The 22,383-nt window shown below is 43.0% G+C and overlaps 4 non-coding genes and 1 pseudogene across 4 annotated transcripts; 4 read left to right on the plus strand and 1 right to left on the minus strand.

The window, feature by feature from the left end:
- Positions 1-271: 271 nt before the first annotated feature.
- TRNAS-AGA (transfer RNA serine (anticodon AGA)) lies at positions 272-353 on the plus strand. Its single transcript has one exon. It is a non-coding gene; the product is annotated as a tRNA-Ser (tRNA).
- A 623-nt stretch (positions 354-976) lies between these two features.
- On the plus strand, positions 977-1,048 carry TRNAD-GUC (transfer RNA aspartic acid (anticodon GUC)). The gene has a single exon. It is a non-coding gene; the product is annotated as a tRNA-Asp (tRNA).
- Positions 1,049-3,059: 2,011 nt separating this feature from the next.
- Positions 3,060-3,141, minus strand: TRNAS-UGA (transfer RNA serine (anticodon UGA)). The gene has a single exon. It is a non-coding gene; the product is annotated as a tRNA-Ser (tRNA).
- A 5,651-nt stretch (positions 3,142-8,792) lies between these two features.
- On the plus strand, positions 8,793-22,180 carry LOC101145076 (heterogeneous nuclear ribonucleoprotein A1-like 2; annotated as a pseudogene).
- TRNAQ-CUG (transfer RNA glutamine (anticodon CUG)) lies at positions 15,662-15,733 on the plus strand. The gene has a single exon. It is a non-coding gene; the product is annotated as a tRNA-Gln (tRNA).
- Positions 22,181-22,383: the final 203 nt, after the last annotated feature.

Below are 22,383 nucleotides of genomic sequence, written 5' to 3' on the forward strand. Positions count from 1 at the left end.
TCACTGTTTACTAACGTGAAGTTTGTATTCTTTGTTTGGAACGCTGATGATGCTCATCCTCACGCGGGAGTACTCTCATTCCAGTGCTCTTGTCCAGGTGGCACAGGAGGTTGGCTTTTTTTGTTTTTGTTTTTGTTTTTTAACCAAACTCTCGTTGTACCTGAAAGTTTGCGTTCAACTCACAAAGCCCATTTTCTTGTACCTAGATAGTAATTATCCTGATTTGCATTTTCTCATGTCTATACCGTGAAAAAAAACGTTGGGATTCGGTGTAGTCGTGGCCGAGTGGTTAAGGCGATGGACTAGAAATCCATTGGGGTCTCCCCGCGCAGGTTCGAATCCTGCCGACTACGAGTTCCAGGTTTTAGATAATTAACAACAGAAAATTTAGAAGAAAGAAATTTAAACCAACTCACGTGTTGCGAACTGAATTTGTTTGGTACTTCCCCGATCCTGAAACCCCACAACAATGGAGGGTGGAAGTTATTGAATACCTACTATTTTCATAAGATTATGGGTGCCTTAATTAGCAGATACCTAGTCATTTTCCCTTTAGCGGTACCTTTGTACGGTTCTTGGGGACGCCTCTCGTTTCCCTGCCTTCCAAACCCTCCTGAAGCCTATACCTGTTACAAGTCCTGATAGTGCTTTCCTCTTCATGGAAATTTAGTCCTAGTCAGAGGTCCAAGTCTTTGGTCAATTATCAGTTTCTGTGGAATCAATGGTTCAACTGCTTTGGTCACCCGGTCTCGCTGGTTGCAAATGACTAGAAACACTGTCAGAGATCTCGACACCACCACAATCGAAAGAGCAGGCTGTCCTGACAGACCCCGTCGTTTTGGCTTAGGCGGCAGATTAAAGTGTAAATTCGCCAAGTATAATCAATTTAATAGAATACAAACTTACAGACTTAAAAAAGTGGACAAGAGTACTTAAGTTTATTAGAGGTACTCAAAACTCACTCCTCCCGAGTTTTTCCTCGTTAGTATAGTGGTGAGTATCCCCGCCTGTCACGCGGGAGACCGGGGTTCGATTCCCCGACGAGGAGAAAAGTCGCTTTTTGCATCTTCTGCCCCGTGATGGCCCCTACCTGGCTCTGAGAACAGAGCTGCGGTGGGACCCCTCTGCCATTCCTCCTTAACTGCCACTGGACCCTCTCGACTTTCCTCACTCCTAAGACCAGCTGCTCTGATCAGAGAAACAGTCCAGTCAATTCTGAAACCTCAAAGTCACAGTTACTTTAAGGCCCATAGGAGAATCTAGGTTTAAATGACACAAAATGTACTCATTAAAAGTTAACGAGAATACAGTTGTCTAGCATCTGCCTCTTATTTGCATGGTCAAAAAGCTCATGTAAATGTTCAAGTCCTCCATCCTTCTAGACATCAAATCTTGGAATGAAGATATCGACATGGCCCAGCTGGGGGCTCGTGTGTGCCCCAGCTGCAATGGCTGACCTGGGCAACTCCAAACTATAGAATCCACAAGATGTCGATCAAATGTATGAGGGAAGATGACAAAGTGGCCACAGACTTTTGAGGAGATTCCCAAGTTTCAGGAGCACATGAGGAATGTCAACACTGCTGCTTTCAACAATATCTGAAGCTTCAGGCAATGTGTTAGTGAATGTATGTCAGATTTAAAATAAAAATTGAGCTACCTGAAATGGGGGGGGGGGGGGGGTACTTAAAAAGCCATAGCAATCAGGACAATGTGATACTTGCTCAGGGGGTGTAAATTGGCTCAATCACTTGCGAGAATGACTTAGCATTATATATTAAATCTTGAATGTATACATGTACTGTGACTCTGTAATTCCACCCATAAATATATCTCTCCAACAAAAATATTTATTTATATTCACTGAAATACATGTACAAGAATATTCATGGCAGCACTAGTTATAATAGCCAAACTGGAAACAATACAAATGCCTCTGTGGAGGAGTTGGACTTTAAGAAGTGCCTTGACATCAGGGGCTGATTTCAAAGAGTGAGATAGTGGAAAGTTGCCTGTCAGAACAAGAGCAAGGGCATTTAGGGGTTGCTAAGACAGAGGAAACTCAGAATAAAAGTGGGCAAGAGGGGTGAGAACATTCCTATATTTGGCACACTGCTAGCTTCTCTTTTGTTCCATTCCTTCCATCTCCTGGCCTTTCTCCTCTCTTCCGTTTTCTTGTTTTTCCACATCTTTTCGTCTTCTCCCTCGACCTTTTCTTCCCAACTTTATTCTGTATGAGAACCAAAGTACTGAGTGTCTGAAGTTACACTGTTTCCTGAATCTACTGTAAAGCCCAGATAAGTGTTCTTGGTCTTTGAATGTGCTGGAGAAGATTGGAAGAATAGACTGGGGCCAGAGAACTTCACCCTGAATTTTTCTAAGCTGTAAGATGAAGACATTTAACAAAATCAATAGAATAAAAATAATAAGGGCTTGGCAGCCGGAGGCTAGCTTTAACATCCACTTACTGTGGTTTAATAAACCTTTCCCATTCTTGGGCTCTCGAATTTCTAGGCCGAGAAGATACAGTGTGTGTGGTACTGTCTACAAACCAACGATTTATATTGAAGCTGCAATCACAATCATTGTTATTGCTGCAAAACAGGTAATGCCTTGTTGCTGTTGAATGACAGTCCCTAAACTTGGGCTAACAAAACACTTAATACACTATAGGCAAAATCTTCACACACCAGACAAGCAACTTAGACTTATCTACAGAGAAAACTCGATGGAGTCTGACTTCGATTCTCAGAGCTTGTAGGTGAGAAAAAGAGAATTGCCTTCCTCAAATCAGGATTAACGTTAGGTGGTGTTTACACCACAGCAATAGATTCTCTCTTACTCGAGACAAGGTTATCTCGGATGTTGGAGGAGGAGGAAAGTAATGGACTCAGAGAAAGAGGTAAACTACAACGCAGGGTTAATAATGATGATGACAGCTAGAATGCAGAGTTCAACGCAGTGTTACCAAAGGAGATGACACAATTGTAATCCAGGAGACTCAGTTGCCTTTGGGGTGCAATTAGAAGGAAACCATTTGGGAGAAGTCAGGCTAAAACCGTAGCCGGCAGGATTCGAACCTGCGCGGGGAAACCCCAATGGATTTCAAGTCCATCGCCTTAACCACTCGGCCACGACTACGCACCTGTGTAGCGATCTTGGTTTAAGCTTTTGAAGATGTGAGCAGTGTGCCATTCTTGGGTAGTATGGTAAGTAGATACTACAGTAAAAGATGTTTTGGTGCCTGGTTACTAAGTCTAGTAACAAAGAATTTTCTAGGTGCATTAAGAGCTTCCAGCTTTTAGATGAAATAAGTCATCCATAGTGAATTGGAATTCAGTTGAGAAAAGTGGAGTTCAAAGGAGCATTCTGAGACAAGAGACTTGGATTTTCTCTCCCCCTAGAACTCCACTTGCTAGTCACGGTTGATGCACCTGTTCACAGGTATTTGTGAGAAACCAGCAGAAAGGGAGTTTGGAGCTGAGGGTCTGATCCTAGTAGCTTCACAGCCTCAAATGACAATGGCACAGGAAACCTGCTAGAGGAAATTTGAAGGAATTATGACCTTGGAGTCATTTGCTTTTGCTTTCAGTATTGAATACTAAACCAGAAATATCTTCAACAGCTTTGAACTGCTTTGTCCTTTCTCTGGCTTAAAGAATTCGTTGAAACCCAATCTGAGCAGGGGTGCAGGATGAGAAGGGGCAGGGAAGACCTAGCCCTCGTGGACCCTCTGAAGAAAAAGTTGATGGGAAGGTCTCCATCCTCTCAGGAAAACTCACTCCTTTTCACCTTCCCCAGGGAGGGAAGCAGGCAGTCCCAGGAGCCAGGGGAATATGGAGAAGCTTAGATAACATGTTTTCCAAAATTTTGCAGCTTGAGAACATTGTCTGTCCCTCCTAACGTAAAAGAGCTTGTGAATGCCACATTAAATCTAGCTATATTAATACCTTTTTACCCCCTAGGATTAAAGACTGTTGATTCAGGAAAACACTACAGAACCAGGCTTTTATTGTTTATTCTTTAATGGGGAATCTCAGGGATTACAGCTTTGAGTTCTGGGAATTGAAATGCTTGGCCAAAGTACCACCAAGTAGATTCAGACAGACTTTCAGATACAAACGGGAGAATCTCTTTTACACCTGAGACCCTCGAACTCTCTTGCAGATACAGTTTTCCCACATGCATTTTCGTTTAGGGCAGACAAAAAGGCAGTTGCTCCTGCAGTGAATTGCATTGTGTTGCCCAGAAAGATATGTTGAAATCCTAACCTGTGGTACCTGTGAGTGTGACCTATTTGAAAACAGTCTTCGCTGATTTAATCAAGTTAAGAGAAGGTCATGCTGGATTCAGGTAGGCTCTAAATCCAGTAATCCAGTGACTGCTGTCTTTATAGGAAGTGAGAAATTTAGAGACACAGACACATAGTCACTAGTTCAAAAGCTATGTTGAGAGGGAGGCAGAGACTGGAGTGATGCAATTACAAACCAAGAATGCCAAGGATTTTCTTCAACCATCAGGAGCAAGGAAAGAGGTCTCAGATTTTCCCTCAGAGCACCTAGAAAACAACCAACCCGGCCAAAATCTTAAGAATAAATCTGTCTTTTTAAGTTACCCAGTTTATGGTAATTTGTTAGGGCAGTCTTAGGAAACTAATCAGCTCCCTTACCCATGTTCTTGGAAAAAGATCCTTGCTGATGCTGCCTTAGCACTTCTCCATTCCACCAGGAAGCTCGTGCAAATGGTGACTCACTTCTTTTTTTCTTTTTCCTTGAGATGGAGTCTTGCTCTGTCGCCAGGCTTGGAGTGCAGTGGCAGGACCTTGGCTCACTGCAACCTCCAACTCCCTGGTTCAAGAGATTCTCCTGCCTCAGCCTCCCGAGTAGCTGGGATTACAGGCATGCGCCACCGCGCCCGGCTAATTTTTTGTAATTTTAGTAGAGACGGGGGGTTCTCCATGTTGGTCAGGCTGGTTTCAAACTCCCGACCTCAGGTGATCCGCCCGCCTCGGCCTGAGATTTATGTCTTACTCATGTAACCGTCGATTGCAGATTTTTGTGTCAGCAAAGAAAGAGGAACCTGTTTTGTGTCCTTGTGGTGATTCAAGGTTCCAGGCCCCTTCCATCTTATGAATCTATTATCCCCTAAAGCTTGGGAAAGTTCACACTTCTTAAAGGCCTGGAGAAAAACAAGCTACTTGCATTTATGATTTATTGATTATAACTAATCATATGGCCTCACTGAGGTGTAAGGAGACCTGGTAAGTACAGACTTTGGCTGGGTAGCTTATTCCCACAGACAACACTGTACTATGGAGGAGGAAACATGAATTCAGGTGGATACCACAGTTATCAACAAAATTTGGAAGACAGAAGGGAGTTGGATAAATAGTAATTGAATTAGAGTGGATAAAGTTGAAACCTAAGTGTTTGCAAGGTGGGAAGCCGACAATAATGAAGCTGACATCACAGATTCCTGGAAAGGCTTAAGAGTTGGAAGAACTGGACGGGCGCGGTGGCTCATGCCTGTAATCCCTGCCCTTTGGGAGGCCGAGGTGGGTGGATCACGAGGTCGGGAGTTCAAGACTAGCCTGACCAACATGGTGAAACCCCCGTCTCTACTAAAAATACAAAAATTAGCCAGGCGTGGTGACGTGCGCTTGTGATCTGAGCTACCTGGGAGGCTGAGGCATGAGAATCGCTTCAACCTGGGAGGCGGAGGTTGCAGTGAGCTGAGATCGTGCCATTGCACTCCAGCCTGGGGAACAGAGCAAGAGTCCATCTCAAAAACAAACAAACAAACAAACAAAAAGAGTTGTTAGAATCATGTAACCTTAGGCTCATTAGTCTGTACTGCCCCTCCTTCATAGAGGGTTTATTTTGAGAAAAAAAGCTCCGGAGATGCTCTTGACTTAAGGATACCAGGTATAATTGAAATTGGGAGTGAAGTGCATGTTGAAAATTGGGAGATGGAATGAAAGTCTCTTTAGGACACCTGAAGCTCCCTTTCTGTTTCAGAAAGTATGGACAGCTAAGCTTTCTCTACCTCTAGCCCTAAACATGCAGAAGATTGAAAGACTCTGCTCCCCAAGAAAATGGACCATCATAAGAAAACTGACCCATAGATATGAACATATCAAGGGTCTGGACTGAAATGGCCTATCATACACAATCATTCTAGAATGAGGCCTATTTATTGGCATACCATGCCCATAGTACCAATTAGGTTTTGGGGTCTACCTCCTAAATATGACTGAACTGCTATGTGCCACCAGAAACTGGAGAAAAGATAGGTACCAAGGCAAACAAATGAAAGAAAGAGAGCCTGGTGGAAATAGAGATAAATAGGTAACAGAAGCAAAAAACGAAAACATCCTCAGGGAAATAAGAAAGCATTCTGTATATATGAGAATAATAAGATACTATTCTGTTATTATTATTATCATTTCAAGACAGGGTCTCACTCTGTGGCCCAGGCTGGAGTGCAGTGGTGCTGTCATAGCTCACTAAGATGCTATTACTTTTTAAAGAGCATTAAAGGGAACAAGAACCCTTGAAAATAACAAATATGGGCACAGGGCAGGAGTATGTCAGCCAAGAAAATTATGTAGTGTTAGGGAAGCTCTGAAAGTATGGCTGTGGAAGCACGCCACTGTGGTTTGAATCTACAGGGTATATCGATCACCCTGCCCATGCTGAATGTATTAAACTGCAAATTGAAGGTGAAGGTGTAAAATCTCAATTCATTAAAAACAAAAATTTCCAGAAGGTGTCTGACCAGAAAGGAACCCCCAAGTTGCTGCAGGCAGAAGCTGAGACCACTGAGTTATTTCCAAGACTGTCAGCAGCCTTTTTCTCATGTTTCCATCATTCCCCTCCTTGGCAATCTCCATGAAGATGACAACTGGATCTTTATCTCCAAGCCCAACTTCTCTCCTGAATCCTCCTAGTGGACAGGTCCACTTGAATGTACTACAGTTACATCAAAGGGCAACATCTAAAGGAGCAAAAGAAATGTGCTTTTCCCTTTGGCCACCATTCTAATTTTTTTTAAAAAATCCTTCCTTTTAATCCTAAATAAATATCTCTAAAGAATAATATTAAAAAAAAAAAAGGAAAAGAAGCCTGGGCAACATGGCAAAACCCCATATCCACGAAAAATACAAAAAAATTAACCAGGCATGGTGGCACACACCTGTAGTCCCAGCTACTTGACAGGCTGAAGCAGGAGGATTGTTTGAGCCTGGGAGGCTGAGGCTGCAGTGAGCTGAGATCACTCCGGCCTGGGTGACAAAGTAAGACCCTATCTCAGAAGAGAAAAGAAAATAACAAATATGATGATAGAAAAAAGTTTAACAGAAGGGTTAGAAGACAAAGTTGAGAACATTTCCCACAAAAAGGGACAAAAAAGAAAAATGGAAAAATAGAATAAAAGATAAGAAAATTAGAAGACAAGTCTAGAAGTTTCAACAACGTGATTGAAAGTTTCATGGAAAGACAACAAAGAAAATAAATAGGGAAAACTATTAATGAATGCAATAAAATTTTCTTTTCTCTTTGTTTTTTTAAATTTTTTTCATTTTTTTTTATTTATTTTTTTGAGATGGAGTTTTGAGTTTTGCTCTTGTTGCCCAGGCTGCAGTGCAATGGTGTGATCTTGGCTCACTGCAACCTCCACCTCCCGGGTTCAAGTAATTCTTGTGCCTCATCCTCCCAAGTAGCTGGGATTACAGGCATGCACCACCACGCCCAGCTAATTTTGTAATTGTAGTAGAGACGGGGTTTCTGCATGTTGGTCAGGCTGGCCTTGAGCTCATGACCTCTGGCGATCCGCTCACCTCGGCCTCCCAAAATGCTGGGATTACAGGCATGAGCTACCGCGCCTGGCCTTTTAAATTTTCTAAACCTAAAAAGGATCCAAAGGATCCACCTACTGCCCAGCACAAGGGATCAAAACAAACAACAACAACAACAACAACAACAAAAAACAAAACAAAACAAATACAAAAGCAAAACAAAACAAAAAACCAAGAATTATCCAGAGTGTCTATTTTAGAATGGCATTTAAATTCATTACCACACTGACAACAAGAACACAACGGAGTAATGCTCACAGAATTCTAAGATAAAATTATTTTCACACTAGAAATCTCTACCTGACCAAACTAAAATCATTTATGAAGTTTGAATAAATATATTTTCAGAAATGCATCATATTTTTTAGATCATAAGCAGGAAACAGAGACCTCATGAGGACTTAAACTCCAGTGTCTTTCATGCAGGGAATTGGTTACAGAGGGGGTGGAAGATCAAAGAAGCCAGTTGGTGTGGGAGGTAGAAATCTGAACCCAAGGGGTGGGATCTCCCTCTGGAGCAGGCAGGTCTGGGAGGATCTGGAGCCATGGAGGAGACACAACTGCTGCCAGAAATGCTGCAAGAAACAGGGAGGGAAAGCAAGAAATATCCTGACTTCTTCTTCCCTCTACCTCTCAATATTCCTTCATTGTCTTCTATTGGCTGAACTCAGGCAGAAGTCAGCAGCCATCAGTGGAAATGCAGCAGCAGGGACCAGACACTGGCACTACAGAGATGACCAAGGGAGTGGCTAGGAATGCATGTGAGCACAAACAGGCTTGAGATTGCCAAATGCAAAATCTCAAAAAATTTCTCTTTTCTCAGAAAGCTGTTGGAGGATCTTCTCCACCAAAAATAGGGAGTAAACCAAGAGATTTGTGACTTAACAAAAAAACAATTCAATACAGGTGAGCGATAAAGAGGTTGCCTCTTCAGCCGATGGAGAAGCATCAGCATGATCTCTATAAAGCAGACCTAGAGATTAACCAGTTCAGGTTGGACAAGTTTTAAAAAAAGGAACTGAAAAATGACCAAATTCAGAAGTATTTTGCAACACTGGAAGAGAGTTGTAGGACAAATTAGTATTAGAAACACAGAAAGGAGGCAAACAAACAAAAGAGGCAGTATTTTCAAATCAGGAAAAACAAGAGAATGTAGTTACAGTATACAAGTGATCCTGCAGTGAACAATATTTCCATGGACATAATAAGGAAAACACTTAACATTATTTAGCCACAATACTATGATACAAATACACTGAAAGATGAGGGTAGATAAGTGTATTTGTGTTTTAGGCTATATAGAAGAACTATATATCTTTTCTTTCAGAGTGGGAAGTCTTTAGATATCTGTATCAATCAGGACATGAGCAGGAAGTGGAATGTTTACTTGAACTAGAAAAGTTGAGGATAATTTATTTAAATTATTATTTACAAATAAATAGGCAGCATGTAGGGCAATAACAAGGGTTTTGCGGATTACTGGAGCTAGTAATCCGCACTACCCTTGAGCTTGATGGGCATGAGATGGAGCCTGGGACCTACAGCTCTTTGGAGAGGGCTGTGTAGAGAGGCTTCCTGGCAGATGTTGGGACATTTCCTGGGGGATTCAGACTGCAGCCAACAGATCCAGAGGATAAATATACCAGCCTCACTCTTCACCCTCCCTCTGGATCTCTCGTAGGTATTCTCTTGGCCAAACTCAAGCAGGAGTCAGAGGATAAAGAAGCCCATTGAAAATGTCCATACTGATCAGCGCCAGGGCAGGCAACAAGATGCAGAATGGGGCCAGGGTACCTGGATGATACGCAGCACGAGGTCTAAAATTGAGGAATCAAGAAATAGCAAGACCGCCAGGTGCGGTGGCTCATGCCTGTAATCCCAGCACTTTAGGAGGCTGAGGTGGGCGAATCAGCTAAGGTTAGGAGTTTGAGACCAGCCTGGCCAACACGGTGAAACCCCATCTCTACCAAAAATACAAAATTAGCCGGGAGTGGTGGTGCGTGCCTGTAATCCCAGCTACTCCGTAGGCTGAGGCAGGAGAAAGGCTTAGAATCCAGGAGGCAGAGGTTGCAGTGAGCTGAGATCACACTAGCCTGAGTGACAGAGCGACATTCTGTCTCAAAAAAAAAAAAAAAAAAAAAAAGAGAGAAACAGAGAAAGAGAGAGCAGGGCAACAATAACAACCACAATCAGTTGTGCTTATGAAGTGTCAGGCACTGTTCAAAGTTCTCGTTGAATTCTCTCAATAACCCGTAAGTGTTCTTCTTATTCCAGTTTTACAGTTGAGGAAACTAAAACACAGAGAGATTAAGTTCCTTGCCCAAGGTCATAGAACTAGGAGTGAAAAGCAACTGGACAGTTGCCACTAGGAAACCTAAATTCAGTTGAGAGAGAGTTTGGAACAGGAAAATGCTGTGCCTCTGTTTTTCTTATGATTTTATTTATATGAAAGATCCAGAATAGGTCAATCGATTGAGACAGCACGCAGACTGGGGTGGTTGCCAGGGGTTGTGAGGGAGGGAGGAATGGGGAGAAACTGCATAATGAGTAAGGGGTTTTACCCTGGAGGGATAGAAATGTTTTGGAACTAGATAAAGGTGGTGGTTACACAACACTGTGAATGTAGTGAAGGGTATTGAATTGTTCACTTTAAAATGATAAATTGTGAAAAAACAAATAAACAAAAAAAGGCTGTCTTCCTTAGCACTCCTGAACAATGGCAGTGTTAATCCACTGAGTATAGGTACTGAGGTGTCAGCCTAAATCAGTGGTTCCCAATCAGAGGTGATTTTGCTTCCCAGTGGACATCTGACAGTGTCTAGAGACATTTTTGATTGTCATAACAAGAGGTGGGGAGGATACTACTGAGATATAGTATGTAGGGGCCAGGGATGCTACTGAACTTCCTACAATGCACAGAATAACCCCCACCACTAAGAATGACCTGGTCTAACCTGCCAGTAGTGCCAAGGTTAAAAATCTCTGGAGTAGACGATCAGGGGCTGAGGGTGAGAGGGGAATAAGGGCACTGAGGTATAAACCGACTAAAAGAGCTCCCTTCTATCACCCAGGAAAGAGGTTGAGAGTGGAAAGGCAGGAGACTGTCTCTCCCTTTCTCTTTCAGAATAGCCCTGAAAATCAGTGCAACCTCGGACATCCATGGTTAAAAGTCAGACCCTGTTTTGGAAATGGCTGGGAAGCGCGGCTTTCTGTTCCTTCTCAAGCCAACGAAGTTGCTCTTCTTTCTTTGCTCAGACGCTTTTCTTCTTCAGACTGCCTTTCCTGACAAGAACAGACTCAGACAGTCTGTAGAGTGGTTCCGCCCCAAAGCTGAAAAATAGTGTACAAAGCTGTCACGAAGTTTCCACTGCACAGCTCCAATGTTCCATTTGCTCTGGCGACAGATCTTTCGGTGACCTTCGAAAGCGACATCGAGATTGACGATGTATAAGAATCTGCCACCAGAAAGCACTGCATGTTGCCCAAGACAGTCACAGACATCGCAGTTGCCTGGGAGTCACGAAACTCTACCACTACGTTCTCGCTGCTCCATTGCGCCGCCATCTCCCACTCTCGGCCGCCACGGCCCCAGGACCGCGCCCTCCCATCCACCAGACCCGGGTCCCCTGGCCCTCTGAGCCCTACACAGCCCGCGAGTCAGCCCTGACACGTCCAGTCCCCTGCTTCTTTGTGTTTTGATAGAAAACAAAACAAAACAAAACAAAAACATCTTGCCAATCCATTTGGCTTATAAAATAATGTATTGTGCACATTTATTATAATGATAATAATTACATAAGAAGTAATTTGGGAGAATGGGGTCCAAAATCAGCTATAGTATAGTCATGAGGGTTGCACCTGGAAGAGACTGCCTCTCTGATGTTCAAAGTTTGAGAATTAGTCCTTAATGAATAAATGTATATAATGCAATTTTGAAGTGTATACTTTCCACGTTTGAACAGCATAGAATCAGCACTAAACAGAAACCAGTACAATTCTCAATAACAAATTATCTCAGTAGAGGTCCAATAACCCTGTGATAAATATGCGCCTGTTCTTCTCCACTGTCTGACCTACTTATGTCTGCATCAAGTATCCCCAAACTGCTCTGTCAGGAATATACACCCGAAGAGCCCTCTGAGAACTGGTTTAACTAGTATTTTGGCTTGTTTTGGGTGCACCTGTGACCTAATTTACAAGACCAAGATTAATTAAATGTTCATGCACAATTAAAAGACAATTTTACTTCAGTAGTATGATGCTTAATTTCTGGTTATAGAATTCATTTTTTATTAGTTAAAAATTACGCTAGATGACATAGAGAGGAATATCAAATGCAGAGGATTCTTAGCCTGAGATCCATGGACCTCAAGTGGTTCATGAACTCCTTGAGATAGTTTTCAAAATGGTATATGTGTGTATCTAGGGGCATCTTTCTGAGAAAGGGATTTCCTAGATTTTATTCAATATGATCTGGAGTCCAGAGCAAAAAAAATATTGTACAAATCTTTGCTCTACTAACTTCTTGACATTGGGAATTTGAGGGAGAGGAATTTTCCATCAGCATTTTGTTTTTTGGGAAATAAATAAAATGACTATGAGCAAACATGAAGACAATTCCCAAACCAATTCCCAAAGACTGGTACCAGTAGCTCCTGGTGCAGAACCAACTTCAGCATGGCAGGGAACAAAGAAATGTTCAGTTACACTGACGGCAAAAGGACAATGAGAATCTCCTAAGTTCCTCAAAGTCACTTCTGTTGCTCCCTGATGTTTACAGTTCAAAGCAGATACTTGTGCTCCTAAAACAAACAACCTTGAAGCCCTGGCCTGATCCATGGTCTCAGTCTATCCTTCAACTTTTTCTCAGCTCTTCTTTTACTTCCACTATGGTATGGCCACCCAGACAACCAGTCCACAGACTACGCCCCTATCTTGTATCTCACAGTATGTGAAAAGGTTTGGGCCAACACTGTCTTCTAAATACCATCTTCAATCCCTGCCTAAACTCAAATATCCAGCTTATTTCAGCTTCTCAGTTTATCTAGGCTGTTAGCTTCCAGTCACCTGCAGTTTTCCCTAACTTTCTCTGTGTGGGTGTTACTTTATTCACAGTTTTTAGCCAATATCTCATCACTACAAACTGAAATCTCCACAGGCATGGCCAGTGCTTAGTGTCCTGCTCAATTCTATGTCCACAGCACTAAGGGCAGCAGTGGCCGTGGCACAAAAATTTGTCCTTCCTATTTTCAAGTCCGTATACTCTCAGGTCAGTTGTAGGCTGTGCAAGCTGTACCACTAGGTCTGATATGTGGCTCATTAAGCAAAAACAGGAGAGAATTGTACCGATGCACATTGCAAGCCAGAGTTCTGAATTCATTTTGAAGAAATAACTTCATTTGGTCACATTTTTGTTCTTATTCCCATGAGCAATAGTTTCCATTTAATTGGGAAGATATAAAGGAGAGTTCCCATATATCCCCACACTCAGTTTTCCTTATTATTAAAATCTTACATTGGTATGGTACGTTTGTTACAAACAATTAACAAATATGTATACATTATTATTAACTAAAATGAATATGTTAGATTTCCTTCATTTTTACCTAATTTCCTTTCTCTGTTCCAGGATCCTATTCAGAATTCCATGTTATTTTTAGTCATCATGACTCCCTAAGCTCTCTTGGCTGTGGTAGTTCTTAGACTTTCCTTGATTTTGATGATCTTGACAGTTTTGAAGAGTGTTGAGCAGGTATTTTGTAGAATGTCCTTCAACTAGGATTTGTCTGATATTTTTCTCATCATTAGATCGGAGTTAGGGGTTCGAGGGAGCAAGACCGCAGAGGTAAAGTGGAGGTTTTTTGTTTGTTTGTTTGTTTTGAGACAGGGTCTCCCTCTGTCACGCAGGCTGGAATGCAGTGGCACCATCTCGGCTCTCTGCAACCTCCGCCTCCCGGGTTCAAGCGATTCTCCTGCCTCAGCCTCATGAGCAGCTGGCACTACAGGCATCTGCCACCACGCCTGGCTAATTTTTGTATTTTTAGTAGAGACAGGGTTTCACCATGTTGGCCAGGCTGGTCTCGAACTCCTTGCCTCAAGTGATCCACCTGCCTCGGCCTCCCAAAGTGCTGGGATTACAGGAATAAACCACCATGCTTGACCTAAAGCGCCATTTTTATCACGTTATATCAAGACAATATACTATCAACGTGGCTTATCACTGCTGGTGTAATGCTTTTGGGATTTATTCACTGCTTACTTTCCCACCCTTTTTCATACTGTATTCTGTAGAGCAATCACTATGCAGAGCCCACAATGAAGGGGTGGAGTTATTTGGAATTCTGCTCAGGAGATTCCTTGAAAAACTGAGATTTGTTGCACATCAGGGAAGCTGTAGGGATTGGTTTGAAGTCTTCTATTTATTGTTTCTCAAATTGTTTCAGCTTTGACCATTACAGGCATATATTTTTAATTTTTTTTTTTTTCAGAGAGCACAGAACTTGGTACAAGCCCTAGCCCTTAGAAATGCTCATCTTAAATTTGTTACATGGACCTTCAGTTTTTCAAAAGCCTCCGGTGGGCTAGATGTTTATTGAAAATGCTTAGGATCCTCATGCTTCTTGTTCCCGAGGCTCCTGGAGACCACCTTTAGTTATACCGTTTGGTAAGAGGGTTTCATTCTGTCTTGCTTTCTGGTAGTGAGTGGATCAGAAAGTCATAGGGCTGGGAGAAGATGGACTGGATGAGATATGTACGGATATTCTCTTTGCCACTGTACAGCGGCCATTGCAGCTCCTGCCGCAGTGCACACGGCCCTATGGGCGGGACCCATTTTAACCTGGTAGTGACAGTGCCGCCTCATTGAAGCAGGAAGGATTTTTGTCCATGACACTAGACGTCTCTAGGCAATAAAGTAATTTTGGCAGATGCCGATACCTCTCATGTGATCTTGTTGGGAAGGTTCAGATCCTATCACCTGAGATTATTTACTCGTAAAGACCCTCTGCCTCCTTCCTCAGCCTTTCTGTTTGACAACATAAGATCGCTTTTATCTCCTGCAATGAACACTCCTAGACAAGTCATGTCTGGGTCTTGGCATCAGTAAATTTTTACTGCTGAATATTTTGGGAAAGGTTCGCTGTTAATCCCATTGAGAAAGACCAAGTTAAAGCTTTATCAGTGAGAAACTAATTACAAAATCCTGCCTTGCAAATATTCGAGCTTTTAACAGTGCTTTACTCTTTGATATCCACGAGGAGCCTTCCCGGGAAGCAGAAAGCATCTTTTGGTGTCCTGTTTTTTGTTTTTTACCCTCGGCAATGCCACGGCCAGGACTAGTTGACACGCCGCCTCAATTGAAGTCATCCATAATTTATACGTTACGAAATTGAACTTTCAAAAGTGTTCCTAGCGTTAGGAGCAAAGAACGCCGGACAAACGCTCGGGAGGCGGCGAGCCTCGCGGTTCTTCCAACAACGCAATCTGTCAGCGCGGCTTGGTTGGTGCCCTCTTCCCCTGTATCGGGGCAGCCCGGCTTAGGGCCGCAGAACCGAGGCTGGGGAGCCCCGCAGGCTGTTGCTAAGAGTCCAGGGGAGGCACGGACTTACCTTATCTGCCCCTGGAAACCGATTTGCTCTTGGATCTTGCACGAAGACCCCTGTGCGAAACGAAAAGGGAACTTGTGTGATGGCGGCAGATAACGAACATTAGGGTAGAAACTTAGGTTCTTAAAGGGAACACAGCTTGAGTTCAGAAATGAAGATATATTCTTTCAGGAAGGGCTGTTAGAAGAACAAACTAACGCGAGGTTCCATGGTGTAATGGTTAGCACTCTGGACTCTGAATCCAGCGATCCGAGTTCAAATCTCGGTGGAACCTGTGGTTTTTCTCTTGCTTCCTCACTATTTTTTTCTTTCTAAAATAAATTTCCCTCTTAGATATGATTGGCAGGAATCTCCAGTTCATATGAACCCAAAGTATGACGCGGGCTCTGTACAGGGCCCACTGACTCTCTGCTCTATGTTCAGAGCAGGAGACCCTTCCTCATACCTCCTTCATTTTACTACCCTCCTCACCACCACCTAACAGATATTCTAATACCCAAAATAATTCGAGTTGAGTTAAACTTTTTATTTGATTTATTGCTTTATGAAATGCAGTTAATTCACTTCAGAGGACAAAAAGGACTCAACAGATTTGAGGGAGAAGAAAGATTCTTGTATGTATCTTTTTCCCAAGAGAATGAGGCTTTATAATGCCTTTTAGGTGCAATCACTAGAATTTATAGGTGTTTCATTTGCAACTGAGAAACAAGGATTAGTGAAAATAAATCTGTACTTTAAATAAAAATTGCTTAAACTCTCTTAGGTATTTGAACACTATTGGATCCTCACATGGTAACTTCAATCACTGTCAACAGGGTAAGTAGATATCCAGATACACCTTCTAAGTGCTCTGTTGGTCATTTCTGTGACATTAACCCGCCACACAGAATTGCTGTCAATGCTGAATACGTCCCATAGAATGATAGAGCTTTAAAATTGTATCCTAGGATGCCTCTGTGATTATTTTGTCTTCATAAAACTAAATGTCTCTTGTTGCAAGTTAGTTTATTTTCTGGTAAATGTTTGGATTTGTCACAACTTAAGGAAAGACAAAGAAGTTACTGGGTCTCTGAAGAATTAAGGCCAAAGTGCTTTCCTTAGTTTGATCTTATCTATTAGTATTTATAAAATTGTGTCTTTTAATTGTGGATACAGGGTATCAGGCTATATGTTATAATCTTTTTTCATTTTATCTTATATTGCTAAAATTAATCATTTCTTTTGTTGTATGTAGCTACCATTCATTCATTGATTTCATGTTAGCTGCTGTGTAATATGAACATGCCACAGCTCATTCATTCATCTTTCCATTAATGGGAAACCTAGAGATGTTTATAATATAAATTTGATTTTGAATTATGGCAATTCTTGGGTCACAAAAATTAAAAATTATTTTACTGCAGAGGAAATTCCTGATTCTGCAAACATACATTTAATGGAGAATTCATAACTTTGAATTGTCATTTTCATTTTCCAAATGCTTCCACACATAATGATTATTCGCCCTTTTATATTGTACTACCCATTCCTTCTGATTCCTCATGCATTTTCTAGTGTTAACTGCTAGCAGCATGATGTTCCCCAGCATGGAATGCCTTTGCTAGGCCTCATGCCACCACTGCCTCTAAAAGCTTAAATATCTACCTGCATTTAGCAGATATCTATTCATTACCCTTACCAAGGCAAATGTTGCAAGAAAATAGATGCTTACCTTTAATTTAGATGGACCTAATTTGCTTCTAAACATTTCTTCATAGACTTCATTATACTTGCATAAAGATGTATCATGATAAAATACATAATTTTGGAGTTTTTCTCCCTCGTTTATATACATCTTTCTTCTGAAAGAAGAAATACATCTGACTGGCAAAACTTAGGGCATATGTGTGCCATCCTAGCTACATAGAAGCCTAGGAAATTGTTTTAGACAGTTTGGACTACTATAACTATATAATGTTTGTTGACTTAAACAACAAGGATTTATTTCTCACAATTCTGAAGGCTGGGAAACCCAAAATCAAGGTTCCAGCTGATTCAATGTCTGGTGAGCCCTCCCTTCTTGATTTGCAGCCTACTGTCCTCTTGCTCTATCCTCACATACTGGGGGGACAGAGAGAGAGAGAGAGAAACAGAGAGAGAGAAAGAGAGAGAGAAGGAAAGAGAGAGAGAGGCTTCCACATATGCATTTGAGTCCATTCAGTCCATAGCAGGAATTTAGTTATCACAGAACCATTGAGGATGCACAGTTCATTGGTAGAGAATTCTCCCTAGTCATATGAAGTCTTAGGCATATTAGACCACTATGTTCATCAATATGATTATCTATAATTTCTTTTCTTCCTAAACTTTTCTTTTTCCATCAATTTTCTCTTTCATTATGATTCAGCCACAGAATCTGTTTTTTTTTTTTTTTTATAAAATTTTTTTTTTTTTAATTTTTTATTGATCATTCTTGGGTGTTTCTTGCAGAGGGGGATTTGGCAGGGTCACAGGACAATAGTGGAGGGAAGGTCAGCAGATAAACAAGTGAACAAAGTTCTCTGGTTTTCCTAGGCAGAGGACCTTGCGGCCTTCCGCAGTGTTTGTGTCCCTGGGTACTTGAGATTAGGGAGTGGTGATGACACTTAAGGAGCATGCTGCCTTCAAACATCTGGTTAACAAAGCACATCTTGCACCGCCCTTAATCCATTCAACCCTGAGTGGATACAGCACATGTTTCAGAGAGCACAGGGTTGGGGGTAAGGTCACAGATCAACAGGATCCCAAGGCAGAAGAATTTTTCTTAGTACAGAACAAAATGAAGTCTCCCATGTCTACCTCTTTCTACACAGACACGGCAACCATCCGATTTCTCAATCTTTTCCCCACCTTTCTCCCCTTTCTATTCCACAAAACCGCCATTGTCCTCATGGCCCGCTCTCAATGAGCTGCTGGGTACACCTCCCAGACGGGGTAGTGGCCGGGCAGAGGGGCTCCTCACCTCCCAGTAGGGGCGGCCGGGCAGAGGCGCCCCTCACCTCCCGGACGGGGCGGCTGGCCGGGCGGGAGGGCTGACCCCCCCACCTCCCTCTCGGACGGGGCGGCTGGCCGGGCGGGGGGCTGACCCCCCCCACCTCCCTCCCAGACGGGGTGGCTGGCCGGGCGGGGGGCTGACCCCCCCCACCTCCCTCCCGGACGGGGCGGCTGTCTGGCCGGGCAGAGGGGCTCCTCACTTCCCAGTAGGGGCGGCCAGGCAGAGGCGCCCCTCACCTCCCGGACGGGGCAGCTGGCCGGGCGGGGGGCTGACCCCCCCACCTCCCTCCCGGAAGGGGCGGCTGGCTGAACCCCCCCCACCTCCCTCCCGGACGGAGGGGCTGGCCGGGCAGAGGGGCTCCTCACTTCCCAGTAGGGGCGGCCGGGCAGAGGCGCCCCTCACCTCCCGGACGGGGCGGCTGGCCAGGCAGGGGGCTGACCCCCCCACCTCCCTCCTGGACGGGGTGGCTGGCCGGGCGGGGGGCTGACCCCCCCACCTCCCTCCCGGACAAGGTGGCTGCCGGGCGGAGACGCTCCTCACTTCCTAGACGGGGTGGCTGCTGGGCGGAGTGGCTCCTCACTTCTCAGACGGGGCGGCTGCCGGGCGGAGGGGCTGCTCACTTCTCAGACAGGGCGATTGCCAGGCAGAGGGTCTCCTCACTTCTCAGATGGGGCGGCCGGGCAGAGACGCTCCTCACATCCGGGACGGGGCGGCAGGGCAGAGGTGCTCCCCACATCTCAGACGATGGGCGGCCGGGCAGAGACGCTCCTCACTTCCCAGATGTGATGGCGGCCGGGAAGAGGCGCTCCTCACTTCCTAGATGGGATGGCGGCCGGGCAGAGACGCTCCTCACTTTCCAGATTGGGCAGCCAGGCAGAGGGGCTCCTCACATCCCAGACGATGGGCGGCCAGGCGGAGACGCTCCTCACTTCCCAGACGGGGGGGCGGCCGGGCAGAGGCTGCAATCTCGGCTCTTTGGGAGGCCAAGGCAGGCGGCTGGGAGGTGGTTGTAGCGAGCCGAGATCACGCCACTGCACTCCAGCCCGGGCGCCATTGAGCACTCAGAATCTGTTAAAATAGGCCGGGCACAGTGGTTCATGCCTGTAGTTTCCACAGTTTCAGAGGGTGAGGTGGGTGGATCACTTAAGGCCAGGAGTTGGTGACCAGCCTGAGCAAGATGGTGAGTCCCTGTCTCTACAAAACTAATATTTGTTAAACAATCTGTTAAAATATTAGTTAATAATTACTAAATTTTGAGATGTAGAAACAAAATGGAACTAAAATGATGAATAACAATAATACACAAAATGGGATGTTGTAATAAGGATCAAATTATACTGGAGTCATTTATCATAATAAAAGATAATTTTTAGAACTGTTTACTGAAGTTATAATTCATGCAAATGCTGAATGAATATGAAATTAGTACTTGTCTGAGGTCATGGCCAAAGCTACACAGTAGTGCCTCTTTGCTGTGAATAAAATGCCAGGATGTAAAAATTTAAGAATTTTATTGAAAAACTAATTATTATTAGCATTATATTTAATGTATTGTATTTTATGTTAATATATTACTATAAGAACTGTATTATAATCAAAACTTTACTAGTCAAAATTTCAAAGGTTGATATTATTGTGTATTGATATCATTTACTAGATTTTTCTTCAGTCACCCTACAGCACAGCTGGGCCAAAAAATAGATGCCCACTTTTAACTTAGATGGACTTCATTGCTTCTAAACATCTCCTCTTTTCTTCAAAGACTTTGTTATACTTGCATAAACAAAGATTTGTCATGATATAATACAAAATTTTGGAACGTTTCCCCCTTGTGAAAGTTTAATGTGACAAAATAGACATTTTGCTTTTAAGTTATTTTGACAAAATGAAAAAAATTGTCAAATAGAACTTTTGTTTAAAGACTCAAGGCTAATATAGGAAATAGTTTTTGAAGGTATTTTTAAATATTCTAGAAATGAAGAATTAAGATATAATTACAACTTTATTATTCTTCATTTTATTCTAATGTAAATATTTATAATATTTGTTGAGAATAAAAGTATGTGATGTTCTTCCTATACAGCAATCTAAAGAACTCTTATATTTATATTAACTTCCTTATATTAATTTCAATTTTATTAATTCTTAATATTACATAAAATATAAAGTTTTTCACAAATTATTAATTATTGAAGCATTTTATCCCTAAAATAGTAAAAATCCATTCATATTTCAATGATTGACAGTATCTTAACAAAGCTCACAAGATTTTCACTCTATGCTTAATAGCTAAAATTCTTATTCTTGTACTAAACAATAACAGTACTAAAAAATAAATAAATAAATAAAATAAGACATCTATACTATTCAGATACTAAAAGTAAACCTAGCCTTTTCTGCCTGTGGACACTGCTGAGGAAGCACTGTTAAACGTCTTTCTTCCCACTGCCATCATATCTAAGTCAGCGTCTCCTAAAGAGCCCGAACAGCTGCTGAAGCTTTTCATTGTCATTGGAGGGTTGAGTTTTGGTTTTTTTGTTTTTGTTTTTGTTTTTTTTGAGACGAGTCTCCTTCTGTCGCCAAGCTGGAGGAGTGCAGTGGCGCAATCTGGGATCGCTGCAACCTCCGCCTCCTGAGTTCAAGTGATTCTCCTGCCTCAGCCTCCCAAGTAGCTGGGACTACAGGCGGGCACCACCACGCCTGGCTAATTGTGTGTGTGTGTGTGTGTGTGTAGTACAGACGTGGTTTCACTTTGTTGGCCAGGTTGGCCTCCCAGAGTGCTAGGATTACAGGCATGAGCCACTGCACCTGGCCAGGAGGTTTAAGCTTTGAAACAACTGATGAGAGCCTGAGGAGCCATTTTGAGCAATAGGGAACGCTCACGAACTGGGTAGTAAAGAAAGATCCAAACACCAAGCACTCCAGGGGCTTTGGGTTTGTCACATATGCCGCTATGGAAAAGGTGGATGCAGCCATGAATGCAAGGCCACACAAGGTGGATGGAAGATTTGTGGAACCAAAGACAGCTGTTTCAAGAGAAGATTCTCAAAGACCAGGTGCCCACTTAACTGTGATAAAGATGTTAAAGAAGAACTGAAGAACATAAACTAAGAGATTATATTGAACAGTATGGAAAAATTGAAGTGATTGAAATCATGACTGACCAAGGCAGTGGCAAGAACAAGGGCTTTGCCTTGTAACTTTTGATGACCATGACTCCATGGAAAGGATTGTCATTCAGAAATACCACACTGTGAATGGCCACAACTGTGACTTTAGGAAAGCCCTGTCAAAGCAAAAGATGGTTAGTGCTTCATCCAGCCAAAGAGGTCGAAGTGGTTCTGGAAACTTTGGTGGTGGTGTTGGAGGTGGTTTTGGTGAGAATGACAACTTCGGTCGTGGAGGAAACTTCAGTGGTTGTGCTGGCTTTGGTGGCAGACGTGGTGGTGGTAGATAGGGTGGCAGTGGGAATGGCTATAACAGATTTGATAATGATGGAAGCAATTTTGGAGGTTGTGGAAGCTACAATGATTTTGGCAATTACAACGATCGGTCTTCAAATTTTGGACCCATAAAGGGAGGAAACTTTGGAGGCAGAAGCTCTGGTCCCTATGGTGGTGGAAGCCAATACTTTGCCAAACCATGAAACCAAGGTGGCTATGGCAGTTCCGTAGCAGCAGTAGTTACGGCAGTGGTAGAAGATTTTAATTACTGCCAGGAAACAAAGCTTACCAGGAAAGGAGAGTCAAAGAAGTGACAGGGAAGCTGCAGATTACAACCGATTTGTGAACTCAGCCAAGCCCAGTGGTGGAAGGGCCTAACTGCTACAAAGAAGACATGTATTAGACAAATACTCATGTATATGGGCAAAAAACTTGAGGACTGTAATTATGACTAATTGTATAATAGGT

This window comes from Gorilla gorilla, chromosome 5, assembly GCF_029281585.2.
Source record: "Gorilla gorilla gorilla isolate KB3781 chromosome 5, NHGRI_mGorGor1-v2.1_pri, whole genome shotgun sequence".
NCBI classification, from domain to species: Eukaryota; Metazoa; Chordata; class Mammalia; order Primates; family Hominidae; genus Gorilla; species Gorilla gorilla.